Raw genomic sequence first — 22,734 nt, 5'->3', positions numbered from 1 at the left:
GAAGAAAGGGGCTAAAGGTGTAGGGAAAGTGGGAAGGGTAGGGGAAAGGGAATAAGGGGAAAGAAAAAATATGAGAAAATTAATAAATGGAAATGAAGTGTTTGTAAAGGGGAGGGGAGGAGGGGTGAACGAAGGGCAGGGACAAGGGGAAAAAATGAGAACCAAGACCTGTCATGTAAAGGTGCAAGATCCCAATGATGAATGTAACTGTACTGTATACCTAAAATGTACCAATAAACTCAATGAGGAAGAAAACTAAAAAAATAAAGACAGGTATACCATTCTCTACCTCAGATGTTTGCATTAAGGATTAAATGAATTTATTTAATTTTTAACGGTGCCAAAAGTTTATTTGAAAAGCTCTGCAGAGTGAACTTGGGCAGAACAAGAGTGAAAGAAAATAAAAGTACACACTATGTCTGGGAAATGCAGTGTAGGCTACTGTGGGAAGTCATGATAGCCAAATGAATTTAAATGTATAACTGTCTATACTTATGTATCACTTAGCCCAGTGCCTGGCATGTCCTAAGTGATACAAGTGCATGCATATAATAAGGACCCCCCCCATCATCTGATTTCCTTGTGTACAACCTGAATCAGTTGCCTGTAGTCCCTCTATACTTGGCTAATTCTTCTGTGCTTTGATATTACTTTTTTCCCTTTCAGGAAGGAAGTGTGTAATTGAAACTCTACCACAGTGAATTTCTGAAAAAGAATGAGACAGTAGGTGAATCAAAGAGAGACAATTCATTGTTTCCATTGTTAATGAAAATTGGCAAGATGATAACCAGACGGAGAGATATAAGGAAAACTGAAATAGGTCTCAGAGCCATTTGCTTTCATCAACAAGACACATTGGAGGAAGATTCTAAATATAAGTACATTGGAAACACAATTTACATAAGCCCATATCAAGTAATTTTTTTAAAAAGTCCCTTAAATGTGATTCATTTGGAAAGAGTTTGGAGCATAATTTAAACTTACAAGTCCTAATAAAAGCAATGCAAGAAAAATCTTGAGATTATCAGTTAGGGTCAAATTTTTTCTCACAGCTTTTCTTACGTTAACCATGTCAATTCTCATATAGGCAAAACAATCCGTGAAGCTAGTCAACAAGCTAGTCTTCAGCCACATATTCCTCACCTGAAATTTCTCACTGGGACGAGAGCCTAAGTATGCACTAAGTAAGGGAAAGTCTTCATTCAGAAGTCATACTTTTTTGCACATCAGATTATTCATTCTGGGAAGAAAACCTATGGGTACAATGAATGTGAGAAGGCTTTCACCCATCAGTCAACACTCAGGTTGTGATGGAGAAATCACACAAGTTTTGAGTTTAGCCAGAAAGAAAGCTCGAGTAAAGGTGTGGTCTTCAGAGAAGGAGCAAAGGAGAACTCAGTTGCTGAGAAGGAAGAGGACAATAGAAAAGAAGCCCTTCCCATGTGAACATTTTCCTTAATATTTCACAATATCTCTTATATGTTTTGATCCTTATTTATACTTTCAGTTCTTCATTGTTTCAGAGAAACAATGCAATATTTACATGTGTGTCTGATTTATTTCATTTAAGAGTATGATCTCAAGATCCATCCATTTAGCTATAAATGTCTCAAGGTTATCCTTCTTTATGACTGAGTAGCACTCCTTGTATAAAAAAGCACATCTTCAACCATTCATTGGTTGATGGTCATTTGGGATGTTTCAAAGATTTAGCTATTACAAATTGTGCTGCTATAAACATGGGTGTACATGGGTGTGGTATGATGCTTTTAATTCTTTCAGGAAAATACTGAGAAGGGGCATGGCTGGGTTAAATGAAACCAAGGGAGAAGAGAGGGGAAAGGAAGGAAGGGAAAAGAAAACAATGAGAAAAGAAAGATAAAATGGAAACAAAGCTTTTGTAAATAAGAAGAGGAAGAGGGGTAGAGGGGAGGGAAGGGGAATGGGAAAAAATAAGAATCAAGATATATCATGTATAGGTACAAAGTCCATACAATGAATGTGATCATTATGTACATCTAAATTGTATCAATAAACCTAATTAATGATTTTTTAAAGTAGAGAAATACAAAAGGAAGAGATGGCCTGAGGACATCACAAGAAGCAGCAGGACTTCACCCTTTGCAGCCTCAAAATTGCATTGGTGAAAGACTTTGGTTTGAGAAGAGAGCCCCAGAGCACCATGAAATGGGAGTGTGGGTCCGGATATTCTGGTCACCCACCTGTGTCTGAGGCCCTGTCTGGGCTCATTGGACTGGGTGATGTTAGTCTCAAGCTACTGTTTATTTCTAGGGAGGCTTGTAGGCCTGCCCATTATGTCTTTATCTTGAGGCCTGGCTCTCTTCAGATTTGCCTCTTTGGGCTAGGCCGCATCCAGAAACAGCTCCTAGGATGCCTCCAAGTGTTCCTCCCTAACAGAAAACCTGTACATTAAGTGCCCGATCCCTTTCTGACTGCCTATTAATCTCTATCTGACATAGTCATCTATCAGTACCACAAGGTTTTGAATATAGAGGCTTTATAGTATGTTCCTATACCTGGTAAGGTTAATCTTTATCACTGATCTTCTTTCTTTTTGAAGATTTATAGGGCTGTGTGTGTGTAGTTAATCCTTTCTCAGGAGCTTCCTTTCAATAAACCTTTCCTACTACTGACCTCCTTTATCCTTGAATCCATTTTTTGTATCAGGAGACACAAACTTGGCACTGTTTCAAATGGCACATGAGAGAATACGCAGACACAGGCTTTATGTGAACAAAAGACTGGATTTATTCTGTCTGGATACAGACAGGCTGAAGTTGTGAATGATTTCAGCAGCTTGGCCAGAGGAAAAGTTAGGTTTTTATAGAGTCTAAGGATGGAATTATAATTCTAAGAAGTCTATGTGAAATGGTTGGAGTCAAGGTTCCAAGGATGGTCAGTGCAGGTGTGCAGATAATACTGGAATTTCTGTTGCCAGGAAGATTGTATGTCCTGTCCTAAATTTTCTTTATGGTCATCTGTTGTTTACTGAGGGCACTGTGTTACTTTCGTGGTATCCTGTTGTTTGTGGAGTGTTGCATGCTGGCTAAGAAGGTCTCATTCAGGTCAGGCATGACAGGTACATCTGACATCTAACAGGTTGGGAATTATTTTCTCTGTGATACCGACATGTGAGCTTTTAAAAAAACAATGAAATAGAGTAAAATATGCAGAAAGAGATCCAAATACAGAAACAGATTTGTATATAATTGAAATGGCATCTCAAACGATGAGGGGCAAAAATGAACTTTTTTTTTCTGGTACTGGGAATCTAACTCAGGATCTTCCACTTGCCATGCAGGCATGGTGCCACTGAGCTAAATCCCTGGCCTAAAGATGAACTCACAAGTAATTTACTCACTTCCTAGGACTGCAGTAACAAGTTACCACAAACTAGTTGGACTATTTTATTTTTTAAATTAAGTTTATTGGTACATTTTAGGTATACATACTGATCACATTTATCATAGGGAATTTGTACCTGTACATGATATATCTTGATTCTTACTTTTCTCATTCCCCTCCCCTCCCTTCAACCCCTCTTCCCCTCCTTATTTACAAAAGCTTTGTGTTCATTTTTTTCTTTCCTTTCCCTCCTTTCCCCCTCTCCCCTCCCTCTCTCCGGTGTGAGAAACCAAAAGTGGAAATAAGAACTAAAATGTATAATAGATATTGGGAAATGGGAAGAAAATGTTCAAATGGGAAGGGGAACAAGGGAAAAGGAGGGGAATATTTTTAAAAGTACAAAAAATATTGCATACAATGAGAACCCAGAAGAAAGCAGGAGTTGTTATCCTAATTTTAGGCAAAGTGGATTAAAGCCAAGACTGATCAGAACAGACAAAGATAACTACATATTGATTAAGGCAACAATTCAAAAGGAGGAATTAATAATTACAAAGACACATGCACCAAATACTGGTGTACACAATCTTGAAAACAAACACTAAAGGACAAAGAATCAGATAAACTCCAATAAAATTGTAATGAGGGACCTCAATACCCCACTGTCACAAATGGACAGACTGACTATACAAAAAAAAATCAACAAAGAGGGCTGGGGATTTAGCTCAGTGGTTCCACTGCCTGCCTCACAAGCGCAAGGTTCTGAGTTCGATCCCCAGTACAAAAAAAATCAATAAAGAAATAATCAGAATTGCACCACTGAACAAATGGACTTAATAGGTATCTACAGAGTGTTCCATCCAAAAACAACTGAATACACATTATTCTCAGCAGCACAAGGGAAATTCTCCAAAATAGACCTTGTACTAGCCCATAAAGCATGCTTAAGAAAATGCAAGAGAATTAAAATTATCCCATATATATTATTAGATCATAATGCAATGAAACTAGAAATCAATGGCAAAAGATCACAGAAAATGTGGAAATTAAATAATACTCTCTTGAATAATCAGTGGGTCACAGATGAAGTAAAAGAAGAAATTGGACAGTTCCTACCATCAAATGAAAATGCCAGAACATACCAGAATCTAAGGTAGACAATGAAAGCGGTCCTAAGAGGGAAGTTTATGACAGTGAACACTCACATCAGAAAAACAGAGTGAGCTCAGATAAGTGATCTGATAATGTACCACAAGGTTGTAGAAGAATTCAAACTCAAAGCTTGTATAAGGAAGGAATATATAAGGATCAGATTAGAAACTAATGAAGTGGAGACTAAAAACAATGCAAAGAATCAATGAATCAGAATTGGTTCTTTGAAAGGTTAAACAAAAGCTACCAAAATAAGGAAAGAAAAGACCCAAATCAATACAATTAGAAATTTAAAAAGGCAGGGCCAAGGATTTAGCTCAGTAGTTCCGCCACCTGCCTCGCAAGTGCAAGGACCCAAGTTCGATCCCTGGTACCAAAAAAAAATTTTTTTTAAAGCAACCTGGCATGGTGGTATATAACTGTAATCCCCACACTCTGAAGGCTGAGGCAGGAGGATCACCATGAATTTGAAACCAACATGGGCTACACAGTGAGTTCAAGGCCAGCCTAAACTACACAGTGAGACCCTGTCTCACGGTGCGGGGGTGAAGACGTAGCTCAGCAGCACAGTGCCTGTGTGACAAGTACAAAGTCCTGAGTTCAATCCCCAGTACAAAAAACATCAAAATTGCAATAGATTCAGCCAAAACCCAGATTATTGGTAGCTACTTTAAGAACCTGTACACTAATAAAATGGAAAATTCAGAAAAAATTGATAAATTCCTAGAAACATACAAATTACTCAATCTGAACCAAGAAGATACGAAAATCCTGAATAATCCAAATCAGCCAATGAAACTGGAAGAAATAAAAATAACACCAACTAAGAAAAGCCCAGGTCTCAACAGATTCACTGCTGAATTCTAGAAAAACTTGAGAAGATCTAATGCAAATGCTCCCCAAACTCTTTACTGAAATTGAAAGGGATGCAGTACTTCCAAAGTCATTCCTAGAAACAAGCATTACCCTGATACCAAAACCAGAGAAAGACCCAACCAAAAAAGAGAACTACAGGCCAATCTCTTTAATAAATATACACACAAAAGTCCTCAATAAGATATTGGCAAACATTATGCAGCAAATTATCCAAAAGATCATATACCATGACCAAGTTGAATTATTTCCAGAGATGCAGGGATGGTCCCACATACACAAATCAATATATGTAATAAATCACATAAACATAAACAAGGACAAAAATCATGAGGGTCTCAATTGATGCAGAAGACTGACAAAATTGAACATTCACTTTTGATAAAAAAGAAAACTCTGAACAAAATAGGGATATGTTTATCTGATTTTTTTAGAAGGTGTTTATCTTAACCTGATGAAAAACATCTATGACAAACCAACCACTAATATCATACTAAATGGAGAGAAGCTGAAAGCTTTCCCTCTAAAATCAAGGTCAAGGATTACCAATCCTGTTTAATATAATTCTCAAAACATTAGACAAGAGGAAAAAATATAAAAGGGATATGGATAGGAAAGGAAGAAATTAAATTACCATTATGTGAAGATGACATGATCCTCTACAGTGAAGAGCCCCAAAACTGCACCAAAAGCAGTGGTTGTGAACCTATGGCATGCATGCCACAGTGAGTTGTCTGTATCATTGAAAGCTGTGAAAGGTTCACCATCACTGACCAAAAGACCTAGGATCAATGAACAAATTCAGTAGCATAACAGGATACAAAGTCAACACTCAAAATTAATAGCATTCCTGTATGTCAATAAAAAACTCAGAGTTAGAATTTAGAAAAATAATACCTTTCACAATAATATCGAGATAAATGAAATACTGTACTTAAGAATTATCCTAGTCAAGTGGTTATAGCCTTTATGGCTTCTCTCTTGAGCTGGCTTTGCTCAGTCTTTGCGACTTTCCTCCAAGATTCATGTTCCAGACTTCCCCAACCTTCTGCACTTTCAGCTTCACACAAATTCACACACTGCCCTCTCAGAGGCACACTGCCTGGCTTCCCATGCCTCCTTCTGAAATCTGAAAGCCTTCTTCTGAAATCTAGAAGTCTTCCTGGCCCCACAATTCTTGCATTTGGCATACACCTAATACCAACACTACGTGATTGATACAAAGGTCTGCCACCACTGGAACAGTAGCCAGGCTTCCTTCTCTCTTGGCTGTGTTGGTTGAGTGTTCAGATTGCTGAGCACTATGAACCTAATCCAAAGGAACAAATTCTCTAGGATGCCACCATTCTGAAACATGGTGCTGTAGGACTATCTTCTCAAAGCAGTCTTACCTTTGCAATTTTGAGGATGCAAAGGGTGGAGTCCTGTTGGTTCTTGTGATGTCCTCAGGCCATCTTTTCTATTGTCAAGTTACAAAGTACTTGGTTTTTTTAATGCCAATCACTTCAGCAACCAAGTTCTTTGCCACATCTTTGAAGTCTGCAACTTTATTAGAGTTTCCTTTGTGGTCAAACTCAAAACTTATTAAAACATTATGTTGGGCCAATTGGTCCTGATTCTCAAGGTACCGCTGGCTGAACACCCCTAACAGTAGCCATGTTACAACCTCAATATTAGACTGCCTAATTAGATATTTCTTCCATCAGATTAATTAGCGTGCCATATTTAATCTCAGTCTCCTGCAAACTCTCTGGATACAAGCAAAAAGCCAACACATTTTCTGCCAATGTATTACACACATGTTCTGAAGTCCAACTTCCATTGCAGTTCTTGTTCCTAACTGAAATCTCCTGAGGCTGGTCTTTACTGGCTGCATTTCTACAGTATTCTGGTGTTCTGAGCTCTGACTAGACTCTCCCACCAATTTCAGCTTACACCATTCCAGGGGTGCTCCTTCAGCTGGCATCTCCAAACCTTTCCAAACTCTTCCTGCAAGCCAGTTCCACATGGTCAGGAATAGTCACAGAAACAATCCCAATTCTCTGGTACCAAAATCCGTCTATTACTTCTCTTGCTACTAGAACAAAATACCCAACACCTACAAGCTCAAGGAGGAAATGTTTATTTGGCTCATGGTTTGTAGAGGTTTCAGTAGATAGTCAGGGGAGTCAGCGGGCTCCAAAGTAGGGTTGCATGGCAGAAGGGCATCACAGAGGAGAAACAGTCCATAGCAAAGCGGCAGGTAGCAGTAAAGAAACCAGCAGCGGTAGCAATCTTCCTTTTCCCTTTTATCCCATCAAGGCTACAAGCATTTTGGGTGGCGCCACACATACCCAGAATGGGACTTCACATTACCCACACACAATATGATGATAAACCAATTAGTGGACTAATTTACCACATCCTTAATCCCAGTATGACACACCCTTAATCTGCATTTGCATCCCCTAGATCCAGCCACCTCTGTAAATCCATATCTATGAGCACATGAGGCTTTAGGGGAACATCTAGGTACAAGCAATAAGACCAAGGAAGTAAAAGACCTGTACAATGAAAACTATCACTCTGAAAAGGAGAACAAGGAGGGATAGCAGAAAATGGAAATATATCCTTTATTTCTAGATAGGTAGAATCAATACAGAGAAAAAGGCCATACTTACAAAACTGTATTTATACAGAGTTAATGCAATCCCAGTCAAAATACCAACAGCATTCCTTAAAGAACTAGAGAAAGCAACCCCAAAATTCATATGGAAACAGAAGAGACCTAGAATAGTATAAGCAATTCTGCGCAACAAGAGCAATACAGGGGACATCATAATCCCAGACTTCAAGTTATACTACAAAGCTACTGTGATAGAAGTAGCATGGCACTGGCCAAAAACAAAACTTGTGAATCAATGGAACAAAATAAAGGACACAGAAACAACTCCAGGCCCACATAGTTAACTTATCTTTGAGAAAGGGACTAAATGTTTTCACTGGAGGAAAGATAGCCTCTTAACAAATGGTGTTGAAAATACTGGCTATCCACATGCTGGAGATTGAACTTAGACCTATATCCCTCACCATGCACTAAACTAAATCAAAATGGATGAAAGATCTAAACATTAGAATAGAAGCTCTTAATCTAGGCCAGGCATGGTGGCACACACCTATGATCCCAGCACTCAGGAGGCAGGAGGATTGCCATGAGTTCGAGGCCAGTCTGGGCTACATAGTGAGCTCAAGGCTAGCCTGGAATACTCAGTAAGACCCTGTCTCAAAAGGAAGAGGGGGGAAGGGGGAGGAGTAGAAGGAGAGGGAGAGAGGGAGAGAGGGAAAGAGGGAAAGAGGGAGAGAGGGGGAGAGAGAGAGAGAGAGAGAGAGAGAGAGAGAGAGAGAGAGAGAGAGAGAAGGAAAAGAGAAAGGGGGAGAGAGGGGGAGAGAGAGAGAGAGAGAGAGAGAGAGAGAGAGAGAGAGAGAGAGAGAGAGAGACATCTTCTGGAAGACAAAATAGGTAAAATATTTGAAGACATAGGTGTAGGCAAAGACTTTCTGAACAAAACCCCAGTTACACAACAAATAATACCAAGAATCAAAACATGGGATCACATTAATTTAAAAAGCTTCTAAACAGCAAAGGAAAGCATCAACAGTTGAAGAGACAGCCTACAGAATGAGAAAAAATTTTGCCACCTATTCTTCAGAAAAAGGACTAATATCTAGAATATATAAAAAACTCAAAAAAATTAGGGGCTGAGGATTTAGCTCAGTGGTGCCATCACCTGCCTCTCAAGCACAAAGTCCTGAGTGCAATCCCCAGTGCCAAAAAAAAAAAAAGACTATCAAAATTTTAAAACTTAATTTAAAAAATGGTCATCTGGCCAGGGATTTAGCTCAGTGGTGCCATGCCTGCCTGGCAAGTGCAAGGTCCTGAATTCAATTTCCAGTACCCTCCCCACCCAAATGGGCATCTGAAATGAACAGACACTTCTCAGATGAAGTAGTACAAATGGCATAAGAATGGCATGAAAAAATGTTCAACATCGCTGGCCATTAGAGAAATGCAAACTAAAACAACACTGACATACCATTTCACTCCAGAAAGAATGGCTATCATTAAGAAACCAACTAATAAGAATGTTGCAGAGACTGCAGGAGAAAAGGAACCTTTCTTTATTGTCGGTAGCAGTGCAAACTGGTATAGCCGCCATGGAAATCAGTATGGGGATTCCTCAAAAAACTAAAACTAGAGGTTTCATTTCACCCAGATATTCCACTTCTAAGTATCTTCCCAAAAAAGCTAAAGATATCGTACCATAGTGATGTATGCATACCCAGTACAATTCATAATAGCTAAATCCCAGAAGCAGCCTGTATATCCATCAACAGATGGACAGATAAAGAAAATGTGGTATTTACTCACAATGAAGTACTATTCTGCCATAAAGAAGGATAAACTTAAGTCATTTGTAGGAAAATGGATATTCTTCGATATTAAGTGAAATAAGTCAGTCACACAAGCTTAAATATTATATGGTTTGTCTTATATGAGAAACTCAATATATAAATAAAGTATAAAATAAAAGACAATAAAAAAAGAAAAAATTATTATAATAGAGCATGACCAATGTATCTAGAAGTGTACCTTGATTTAGTATAATTGTCTTATGTATTTTATGTGTTTTTTGGCCTATTAGTCTGGTTGTTAATCTGTATGTATGATAATTAACTTTATAAGGACTTATAAGATAAATAAATAAATCTGATTCTGGAAAAAGGGGGGTAGAGAATGGGGAAAAACAGAATTAAGATGTGTTAGGTATATATCAATTCCACACAATGAATGTAATCACTATTTACTACAAACATCTATTTATAAAAGTTTTTTAAAAAGGAATAGTCCGTCCTTCTACTGAATCAGGGCACAGAGCCATATACTTTACCAAGGGCTCTCTTAAATGATCCAAGAAGGCAGGGAATTAGTCATCTTTTCTCTGATTAATATGTGACAATTTAGAATAATTGAAGAGCTTAGTTCTTATATTTCTTAGGCCTTCAAAAATTCAAGTTTGGAAAAGTTTCCTATTCCAATCTCCTATCTGGTTTGTGGGCCTATAGAGATTTTGTATAGGGACCGCCTGGGCCCCAATAGGAAGCAGCAGTTACCCTTGCTGTTTCTCTTCTGGTCTTTTAAAATGGACACTATTATATTCATCCTCAAAGGTTAATAGCAGCCTGTAATGCCACTTGTTTCTCACTAGGGGTCAATGTTTGATTTAAAACCAGTATTCTAACTCCAGTCCAGTTCAAAGGTCTGAGTAAGTCCCCTATACACCTCAATGTACTTATGAAAATTATCTGAAAACTTTCCCAGATCTTGTTTGATCTGTTTGAGATCACTAAGAGCAAAGTACATATGGACATGAGTACAGCCAAACTCTCCACCCACCTCCTGTAAGGGATATTGCTCCTGTGGAGCTTTAATAAATCAGATAGAGATGGATATAGCTCAGTAGAGACTTTAATTATGGTTGGCTTAGTAAGTCTTGGCCTCAGGGTATGGAGGACAAGGGAGAGGAACTTCAGGCTTACGTACCAGAGTTATCTGGATTTTTGCTGGCTTACATCTTACAGAACAAATCCAGTTGTAAAATATTATTATAGTTAATACTTCCCTCTGGTTTCAAATATTCCTCCAGGGGGGACTTAGGTGATGCACATGTACAGAAAACAATTACAACCCTTGGTTCCTCGTACTGGGTCGCAGATGCCCATATCGTACTTTTCTAATGAAAATATGTACTTTAGCATAAAAGTAGGCAACTGTGCATCTCAGCTGTACTGGGATAATATAGTAAGCAATCTTTGTGTTCACTCACTTGATACAAAAAACAGCAAGGTATATAGATATGTGTCAAAGTATAAATGGGTAAATTTGACCCATGTTATGTGCCATGTTACATTTTTATGTATTAATAATTTTTAATTTAATGTTTTAATTTTTCTTGTAGAATTAGTCCAATTCAGCACAGTATCACATGACAGCCCACTTTTACAACTTTGAGAAGAGGTTGAAAGTGAGTTATCAGGCGACTCAGTTACCAATGATGACTTGGATTATGTAGGCCAAAGAAGTTAGCAAGATATGACAGATAGAGAAGTACAGAATGAATACTTCAATTAGATAAGGAAGAAAACAGTAATGTAAAAATAATATTTGACTAATCAAAATGCTACAAAATGGTTATGTGTACCTGAATGATCCAACTTTAGAACTGGATCAGAAAATGTTACTAGCTAGGTTCTTGCCAGGGGTGAAATCAATTGGACAGAATGCAACATTGTGATTCATTGTTGGAAATTGTAATGGACAATATGCTACAAGATGTTTTAAAATAAACTACTAATAAAATACAAGTAAAATATTCTATATGTATCAATAGTAATACCCAAAAATATATTTATCATGACTCCTCACCATCTGAACTAAAAGCCTTCATAGTAGAACTTTATCATTCTAATTGTCATAATCTAAAGAATTTATGAAAAAGTGACAGATGGAGCATTGAGATTTTTAGAACAATAATGACAGTCAAGAGATTTAGTCTCCTTCAAAATTGCCTCTGTTTTAATGAAAAAATATCAACCAAGAAAGAAAAGTCCAACAATTTGGCTGCTATTCACTCACTTTTTGAAAGCCTTGTTTCAAATTGTCAAGCAATTTATACACTGTCCAAATACATGACAACTGATGAACAACTTGACTCATTTTGTGGTTGTTGAAGCTTTCAGCAATATATGCTAATTAAACCTTCCGACTATGGTATAAAAATATATGCCCTGGTAGATGCAAAAACATTTTATACCACAAATTTAGAAATTTAACCTGGAACTCAGCCATCAAGTCTTATTCACAGAGTAATAAACTACATGACTTAATGAACAGAATTGTTGCACCTATTTCAAACAGTAACCCAAGTGTCACTTTCAATAATTGGTTCATTGATGTTATACTTGCTAAAAGAACCAGTTGACTAGCACAAGAACTATTAGCAAGAACAAAGCCAAGACTCCTGAAAAAATGTTGCAAGTTCACAACAGAGAAACGTACAGTACAATTTTTGGATTTCAGAAAGACATAATATTGGTCTCCTATATGGCAAAGAAAGACAACTGTCAACATTACACTGTAATGATAAGATTGACAGTGAAGCTAGGCATGGTGATGCATACTTGTAATTTCAGCACTCAAGAGGCTGAGGCAAGAGGGTCCTGTGAATTCAAGGTCAGCCTGTGCTATAAAGTGAGTTCCATTCTAGCCTGGACTACATAGCAAGTCCCTATATAAAAAAACAAACCAATAAACAAAGATTGATTGTGAATCGTCAAATGAAGCTAGAAATTGTCATTTAGAGAAGATATTGTTGATGAGTTATGCAGCAACTATGATGTCATTCAAACCACAAAGCGCTGGTTAATGGTTGCGTTTTACTTGATCCTAAACATGCCAGACAGTTTCATAGTCTACAGAGAAAATAACAAACACAAAACATACAGAGAAATTTTCTTAGAAGATTGGGACTAGAATTGAGAAATGATCAATTACAACAGAGGAAGAACAGTATGTATCTGCCCAAAGAACTCCTCAAAAGAATTCTGGAGCAGACCAGTGAACAAATAAGTGAAACATCACAAGAACCTCCCAAGAAAACAGGAAGACGAGCAAGATGTCAAGTATGTCCTACCAAAGAAGACAGGAAAACAAAACACATGTGCTATCAGTGTGATACTTGTGTATGGAACATGTTGTTCTCATGTGTGAAAACTTAGGTATGATAATTGAAGTAAAGATCATTTTTGTGTAAGCTGGGTGTGGTGGTGCACACCTGTAATCCCAGCACTTGGGAGGCTAAGGCAGGAGGATCTCTGTGAGTTTGAGACCAGCCTGGGCTACAGTGAGTTCCAGGTCAGTCTGAACTACACAGTGAGACCGTCTAAAAAAAAAAAGATTATTTTTGTGGCACAGATGTTTGTATTTTCATTGTAGTTCATACAGGAATTTATTTCTGCTTTTTTGTGTTTTTTTTTCTTTTGGTACGGGAAATCAACCTTGCACTTGAAAGGTAGGTGGCAGAACTACTGAGCTAAATCCCTGGCCCTTATTTCTGCTGTTATTTAGATTTAACAAACACAGTTGATATTGAAAATGTTGATGTTTATTATAAACACTTTACATATTTGATATTTTCTTTGAGTGATTTTATTTTCCTATTAAGTATACAATGTTTGATATAACAGGAAGTTCCTGATAAAAGAGGCCAGCCAGTGTGAGACTAGTGTATGAAATGTGTTGTTGTCATGTGTGAAGATGGCCTTAGGTGTGATAACTGAAGCAAAGATTATGTCTGTGATAGTTTTGTTTGTATTTTCATTGTAGTTCACATAGGAATGTATTTCTGCTGTTACTTGTTTTTTTTTTGTACCAGGAATTGAATGCAGGGACTCCCTCTTGCCAGGCAGATGCTGCACCACTGAGCTGTACTCCCTGCCCTGCCGTTACTTTTTAGATCTTGTAAGCAGGTAAACAGTTAATGTTGAAAATGTTGATGTTTATTCTAAACACTCATTACATATTAAAATTTTAATATCTTATTTTATATTTTATTTTCCTATTAAGTACGCACTGATATAACTCATAAAATTAAAATTAATAATTCATCAATAGAAATACTTTAAAAAATAAATGAGCATTATACACCTGCCATAATGCACATTTCAAAAAATTTTTTTCTGTGATGCCTCCAGCGTTACATGGTGCTTTCTTAGAGTCTGAGGGTTCACCAAATTCTAGTGTTTAGGAATACAGTCCAAAGGAGCAAGGGAATTCATCACACAGGTTCCCTTGTGAAAAATAACAAGGGAGGAGAGAAAGGGTTCCTTCTAATGCCTATTTTTATATAGCCTCAGGGCATCCCCTGAGGATCCTTGCTCCAGAGTAGGTAGGTGTTAACTAGAGAGTGATTGGAAGATCAGTCAGACTGGATTATCCACCCTTACCAGTTCCCACAGCTACTTCCTCTGAACTGACATTCCTATGCCTTAAACTCACATTACCAACTCTAAAGCATGCTTCTAAAAGCAAAAGCTACAATTTACTCTTGCTATAACAGCCCTGTTTAAGAAAGGAACCACCGCCAACAGAAAAGTAAACCAATGATCAAGAGAGCTAAACAATGTTTTCTAATTTGGGGCTAGAGGGGGCGAAGGAGGGAGGGAGACAGAGAGATCAGTAATGTTTAAGGTTCATAAATTTGCATGCTTTGGAGATAGCTTTCTCCAGTGTTGCCTGGAGATCAGTTCTCTCCTTGGGTCTCAGGATGAGAATTTCTCCTGCCAGTCACTTGCTCAAGGCACTGGGTAGGCCACATCCCTATACTGTATCTTCCTAGATGAGCATGATTTCCAATTCCCATCTGGGGTATATGGTCTATACTAAAGGGCCTATTGAGACCACTACACATCCCAGAGAATACCTCCTGACATCAAATGGGAAGAGAGAGCAAATGGGAGAGCAAGTGTTTCTTATCTTTGGTGCACCTGTAAATAAGCACTCATTTTCTAAAGGTTCAGGAGCAATGGAAGAGTCTCAGGATTGCAAAGAGAAGCACATTACCATTTCCTGATAATAGCTACAACCATCTCTATAAAAGGTGAACTCCCAAAACCTGTCCCATCACCCCTGACTGAATTCTCAGCCACACCCAAGAGTACTGAGCTGTAAGCCAATTAGAAGTTCAAAAATTCAAAGCCCTGTTGGAAAAACAAAAGGTACACCATCAAAGAAACCCAAATATAAAAGGCATCACTAAATAAATGAATGAATGAATGAATGAATGAATGAATGAATAGATGGCATCACAATCTTTCCATGCCCTCAATTTAAACCTATTATATTCTGACAAAAAAAGACAAGGTGTAAGCAACTGACAAACAGGAGTGACAATACTCAATTACCTAAACAAGTCATGATCCAGTCAAAATATACTAACGGGGTGCCATGAAGCAAAAGCAACTCCTGCCTCCTTCCAAAGATCTTGGTGGGATCTCCACTCTGGGATGGGGAAAAATATCTCCCAACCTGTAAGAGGTCAGATGTGCTGAGTTCATGTGTCTTGACATCAAAGAATGAATTTTGAGGACAAAGAAAGTTAACAGTAGAAAAGGTTTATTGACAGAAAGCTCCTGATAGAAGGGGTTCTAAAAGTGTGTTGCTGAGGCTCTGTCTAAGGATAGTTTACACAGCAAAATCACATGGGTACAATGTGGGTGCGTTGCTATGGGCCAAACTACAATCATGTTGCTATGGGCCAAACTACAATCAATCTATAGAATTACAAGTATAGTTGCTTAGCTAATATTGATCCAATAGGGAAGTGAGGCATATAGCAAGGGTATATGGTGAACATCATTAACTTTAGCTCATCTATAATTTCTAATGTGGAAAGAACAATGGCATTCCTAGAAATGGATGGGAGTATGGATCAGGGTGTTCTGGTCACCTACCTATGTGTCTAATGCCCTATTTGGGATCACTGGACCAGGGGGTGCTTATTACAACATAATCTCAAGCTGCTGTTTATCTCTAGGGGGCTTGCAGGTTGGGCCATCACATCTCCATCTTAAGACCTGACTCTCCTCAGATTTGCCTTGAACCACAATTTTGATGTTTTGTCTTCTGTGCTGACTCCGTGAAGGGCCCAATCCCTCTCTGACTGCCTATTAATTTCTATCTAACTTAGCTGCCTTTAATAGGATTAAATCAAACTAATAAGTTTCTGCACAGCAAAGGAAACAATTGACAGGGTAGAGACAACCTACACAATGGGAAAAAATTGCCAATTATTTATCTGTCAGAGGGATAATATGCAGAATATATAAAGAAGTCCAAAAAATATATAAATAAACACATGCCTGTAATCCCACCTACTCCAGAGGCTGTGGCAGAAGGCCAGGGAGTTTGAGGTTGCCTGAGAAACTTTGTGTGACCTTTCTCAAAATAAAATTTTAAATAGGTCAGTGCTCCCTGGTTGAGAGAGAGAGAGAGAGAGAGAGGGAGAGAGAGAGAGAGAGAAAGTGGCCAACAAAACATGAACAAATGCTCAATATCATTAACTTTGTAGGAAAAGCATTATCAATCCAACAAGATAACATCTTATCTGAGTTAGAATGGTATTTTTAAAGTGTTTGGGTGAAGTAGTGCATACCTGAAGCTGAAGCAGGAGGCTCACATCAAATTCCAGGTCTACCTAAACTAAGTAATGAATTCAAGGCCAGTGTAACCTACATATGGAGACGCTGACTCAAAGAAAAAAAAATGTTGGCGGAGGTGTGGAAAAATGTGAGATAATGAAAAGATGGAAATAAAGTGTTTGTAGATGGGGAGGGGAGGAGGGGGTGAAGGGAGGGCAGGGACAAGGGGAAAAAATGAGAACCAAGACCTGTCATGTAGAGGTACAAATTCCCAACAATGACTGTAACTGTACTGTATCCCTAAAATGTACTAATAAACTCAATTAAAGCTGAAAAAAATAAAAAAATAATAAATATAACTAAAGAGATAAAAATACATATAATATAAACATCAAAAAAAAAAAACTCTAATCCACTATTGGTAGAAATGTAAAGTAGTGCAGCCATTGTGGAGAGTAACATGGAGGTTTCTAAAAACTACAAATAGATCTACCCTATGATCCAGCTGTTATCACAATCTCCTGGCTATACCCAAATGTTATCAGGTAGATTCTTCTAAAAGTGGCTCACCAATTAAACATTACTGGGCTCTGGGTTGCTTGCTTCTTCTGGAGTTAGATTCCAAGTTCTCATCTAGGACAAAGAAATGAATGGAATAAGCAAAAAGCAGTGACAAAAGTGAAAGTGAGCATGAGGGAGAAACTGGCTCTGTAGAGCAAGCTTACGCTGAGCAAATGGAAAAAACAAGATAAAAGAACACCCTGGAAAAAGCAGGGTGGGTTATCATGAGGAAAGCCACAACAGTGAGCTCTTCTTGGCATCTATGTCCTTTTATGCTGTCCAAATCTCAAGGAAACTTGAGAGAACTTCTACATATGGGTCCTGAAAGGCTGTGCTTGGATCCCACACCTCAGGTTGATGTCAGGGCTAGGCCATCCTATTGAAAACTTCCTTGAAATCTTGAAAGAAGTCCACGTGCAGGCTTTGGGAACTCTTTTGCCCATGTGTTCTGGGATCTTATAATTAACAGATGACGCGTACTTCCCCAGCCAGCTCTGCCATGCCCTAATCGCCTATTTCACAGGCATACCACTTTTGAGTGTATATCCAAAGTAAATGAAGTCAGCATACCAGAGCGACCTGCATACCCACATTTATTATGGAACTACTCACAAACTTTAAGATACAGAATCAGCCTGGGTACCCATTAACAGATGAAGAAAATGTGATATATATATATATATATATATATATACACACAATGGACTACAGTTTAGCCATAAAGCAGAATGAAATTTGCAAGAAACGAGATGGAACTGGAGCACATAAGTCAAATCAGACACAGAAAGTCAAGTACCACATGTTATTTTTATATATGACAGCTAAAAACCATTGAACTTAAAGTAGAATATTGATTACTCAAAATTAGGAGCGGAAGGGGGAAAGGGATAAAGGATGGTTGGACTTGATCAGCACATACTATATGCTTGTATGGAAATATCACACTGAACCTCATTAATGTAATGTATACAATTAATATGTGTCAATATATGTGCCACCACGCCCAGCTTTAAAAATGTCCTTTAGAAATGAAGGGGAGATCAAAACATTCTTGGATTAAGGAACGCTTGAAGGATCTGTTACCAGAAACAGATGAAAAATGTGATATATATATATATATATATATATACACACACAATGGACTACAGTTTAGCCATAAAGCAGAATGAAATTTGCAAGAAACGAGATGGAACTGGAGCACATAAGTCAAATCAGACACAGAAAGTCAAGTACCACATGTTATTTTTATATATGACAGCTAAAAACCATTGAACTTAAAGTAGAATATTGATTACTCAAAATTAGGAGCGGAAGGGGGAAAGGGATAAAGGATGGTTGGACTTGATCAGCACATACTATATGCTTGTATGGAAATATCACACTGAACCTCATTAATGTAATGTATACAATTAATATGTGTCAATATATGTGCCACCACGCCCAGCTTTAAAAATGTCCTTTAGAAATGAAGGGGAGATCAAAACATTCTTGGATTAAGGAACGCTTGAAGGATCTGTTACCAGCAGACCTACCTTGAAAAAAAAAAAGGCTAAAGGAAATCATTGGAACAGAAGGGCGAAGATAAAGGAATAAATCCTGCTGGGTACATACCTATAATACCAGTTACTCCCAAGTTTAAAGCAGGAGGATTTAATAGGAGGGAGGCCTGGGCAAAGTAGGGAGATCCTATGTCATAAGAAAAAGAATTTTTTTTCAACCAGGCATGGTGAGTGCTATAATCCCTGCACTTAGGAGACTAAGGGAGCAGGATCATTGCAAGTTTGAGGCGAGCCTGGGCTACATAGTAAGTATAAGGCCAGGCTAAACTACACAGTGAGATCTTGTCTCAAAAAAAAAAAACAAACAAAAACAAAACTTTTTTAGGGGCAGGGATTTAGCTCAAGTGCTGCACCTGCCTCGCAAGTGCAAGGTCCTGAGTTTGATTCGTGGTACCAGAAAAAAAATTTTTTTAAGGGCAAAGGATGTAGCTTGCTGCACCCTGGGTTCAATGTCAAGTGGGGTGGAGGAAGAAGAAAAAGAAATAATTCTGAAACATTAGAAAGGAAAGCAGAACAGAAGGAATGAAATATAAGTAAATGAAATAGAGTTCTTATTTTCTTGAGTTTACTAAATAGTGCTTGATGGCTGAAGACAAAAAGACAAAAGGGCTCAAAGGCAAGTGACTGTTTCAGATTTTACTCAGATTATTAGAATGGAATACACAATAAAATAGTATTCAGCCATAGAAAGGAATAAAGTACTGAAGATATTATAACATGGACAAATGGCCGGGGGAAGGGAGGTGCACACCTATATTAGCAGCATTCTGGAGGCTAAGGCAGGAGGATTGCCACGAATTTGAGGCCAACCTGGACTACATAGCTAAACCCTGTCTCAAAACAAAATCAGATGAACTTTGAAAACATAATGTTAATTCAAAAAGCCAGGCACAAATGTCACCTATTATATGATTCCATTTATATAAAATGTCCAGAATACACAAATCTAGAGATGGAAAGTAAACATGTAGTTGCTTAGGACTGATACCGGGGGAGTAGGCTGAGTAGTTAGCATAGGAACTGTACTTGGGGTGATGAAAATGTACTAAAATTAGATTGTGATGATGTCTGCATAACTGTAAATATGCTAAAAACCATTCAATGACTATTAGTTCAATGGTCTAAACCACTGAAATAACAACCATTGAACACTTCAAATGTGTGACTTTGAATCAAGCTGTTTTTAAAAACAAATCATAGATTTAAACCTAAAATATAAAACTATAAAAATTTAAACAGAGAGCTCAGGCTTTTGAAGAGTTCTTAGACATGGTATCAAAAGCAGGATCTAAAATATTTTTTAATCAATAAACTGGACTTCAAAAGTAAAAGTGTTTGCTTTACAAAAGACCCAAATTTAAGTCAGGCATGGTGGTGCATGCCTGTGATCCAAGCTACTAAGGAAGTGAAGCAAGAGAATGGCAAATTTGAGGCCAGTCTGCACCCTGTCTCAAAATAAGATTTAAAAAGTGCTAGAGATATAGTTCAGTAATAAAATGATTGCCTAGCATGCAAGAGGCCCTGGGTTCATTCCCCAATTAAAACAAAAACAAGTATGAGGCTAAAATTATGGTGTACCCAGTATCAGTCTAAAATCGTCCACTCATTTGCCAGGTAAGAGATCACCAGTGGAAGGCAGGGAGGCCCATGAATTTACAGCCCCCAACCTCTGCACTGGTGACTGACATGATTCTGTCAAACTTGGGTTGGCACATTTTTTCTGTAAAAGGCCAAACAGCAAATATGTTAGGATTTCCAAGCCATGTGGTCTCTCTAATGACTATTCAAGTCTGCCACTATAGCATGAACTCAGCAGTGGACAAAATTCAAATGAGTAAGTGTGGCTCTGTTCCAATCAAACCTTATTACTGAACACTAAAATTTGGAATCCACACCATTTTCAAAATATATCTTTACTTTTTGCAATCATTTCAATAATATAAGTGGTATTCTTAGCTCATAGGCCATAGGAAAATATTTAGGGTGAGAAAAAAAGTTGTAGTTTGCTGACTCCTGATATATAGCTTAGGTGAGGTTTTTGTTTTGTTTTGTATTGTTTTTTTTGTTGTTTTTTTTTTTCTGGTTTTTTGAGACTGGGTCTCACTTAGTAGTGAGACTGACCTGAAACTTACTATGCAGCCCAGGCTGGTCTCAAACTCACAGCAATCCTCCTGCCTCAGTCTCCGGAGTGCTGGGATTACAGGCGTGCAACACCACGCCCGGCTAGGTGAGGTTTTAATGGAAATACGTATACAATGGTCATTTCATACTAGATTTATGATGCAGTGACCACTCTCTGATTCATAAATGCAAATTTTTGTTTGTTTTTTGAGACACGGTCTTGTATGCAGTTTAGGCTGTCCTTAAATTCACTATGTAGCCCACGCAGGCCTTGAACTCACAGTGATTCTCCCGTCTCAGCCTCTGGGAGTGTTGGGATTACAGGTGTGCCATCATACCCCACTCAATGCCTAACTTTCTAGATGAGAAATGGAAAGAAAGTTCATAAGGCCTGTCCAGCTATACTGAACTACAGAATAGGCTATAAATTCTACTTCTAAAATTTATCACAAGGAAACAATCATGATTGCACCCAAAAACTTGAAAGCAAAGACTATTATCCCATCCTAGATTATACTAATGAAAAAAACTACACATTCAAATATCAAGCCAGGAATGGTGGTGTGCACCTGTAATCACAGCACTAGAGAAGCTGATGCAGGAGGACTGCCACAAATTCAAGGCACCCTGGGCTACACAGTGAGTTCAAGGCCAGCCTGAACTACATAGTGAGACCCTATCTCAAAAAAACAAAGCAAACAAAAAATCCAATAAAGAAGAGTGGCTCAAACATCTGAAGTCATCCAAAGGATTGAATACTATGCATTCATGTCAACCATTATCATGTGGTCTAGAGACAGAAAGCAAATATAGCCAGATACTAACAACTTGTGAACTGCATTGAAGGCTCTACGGGTATTCACTGTCAACTCTTCTCTATGTTTGAAATGTGAAAGTTGTAAATGTTAAATAAAAAATTTTTTAAGTTAATAAACTTGTACAGAGCCATCCCAGCCCATCTGAACTATATTCTTCCTGTAAAGACAATACATGTTTCCTTCTCTTTTCTTGTAGGAAAGTAGTATGGATTAACAGGATAATATTTGTTCTAATGACCTATTGTCCATTTCAAAATCAAATTTAATTTTAACCAAAAGTAACACGAAAGGGCCTGGGATTTAGCTCAGTGGTTCTGCCACCTGCCTCGCAAGTGCAAGGTCCTGAGTTCAATCCTTGGTACAAAATTAAAAAGTATTATAAAAAGTAACATGAGATTTGTGTTGTTTTGTTTTTGTTTTTTGAGACTGGGTCTCACTGTGTAGTTCAGACTGGCCTTGAATTTGTGGCAATCCTCCTGCCTCAGCTTTGGGATTACAGGAATGCACCACCACCCCTGGTTTAACAAGAGATATTTTAAAAATTGATTTGTTCTCAAGGGCTGGGGATTTAGCCCAGTGGTTCTGCCACCTGCCTTGCAAGCCCAAGGACCCAAGTTTGTCCCCGGCACCAAAAACACAAAACAAAAAAAAGATTTGTTCTCAATGTTTCCTTAAAAAATCACTTTCTTTGAAAAGCAAAGAAAAGCTTGGTTTGCTTAGGTTTTCCACATTTGAAGAAGGAAAAAAACAAAACAGCCAGGCGTGGTGGCGCACGCCTGTAATCTCAGCACTCAGGAGGCTGACGCAGGAAGATTGCTGTGAGTTCCAGGTCAGTCTCAACTACATAGTGAGACCCTGTCTCAAAGGACCAAAAAAAAAAAAAAAAAAAAACCACCTTGCTTTTACATATCAAAAGCACAGATTATGTGGGAATAGCATTTGCGAAATTCCTAGTGTCTGGGTTCTCCAGGTTCACTCAGTGAGTTGCTGGACTAGATGCTATTTGAAAATCTAATAACCAAAGCAAAAGTATTCACTCAACTTCATAA

At 38.0% G+C, this 22,734-nt stretch overlaps 1 protein-coding gene across 1 annotated transcript in view; it reads right to left on the bottom strand.

Moving 5' to 3' along the window:
• Znf81 (zinc finger protein 81) overlaps nt 1–17,256 on the bottom strand; it is a 116,488-nt gene extending 99,232 nt beyond the window's left edge. Inside the window, exon 1 of the mRNA XM_010606408.2 lies at nt 17,197–17,256. The gene's annotated coding sequence lies outside the window, so the exon portion shown is untranslated. The remainder of the gene's footprint in view (nt 1–17,196) is intronic.
• Between the last annotated feature and the right edge of the window lie 5,478 nt (nt 17,257–22,734).

This window comes from Fukomys damarensis, unplaced genomic scaffold (genome assembly GCF_012274545.1).
Source record: "Fukomys damarensis isolate Sample0158 unplaced genomic scaffold, DMR_v1.0_HiC HiC_scaffold_39, whole genome shotgun sequence".
Taxonomy (NCBI): domain Eukaryota; kingdom Metazoa; phylum Chordata; class Mammalia; order Rodentia; family Bathyergidae; genus Fukomys; species Fukomys damarensis.
Note: the sequence above shows the minus strand (reverse complement) of the source record. Positions and strands in the feature narration are given on the sequence as shown.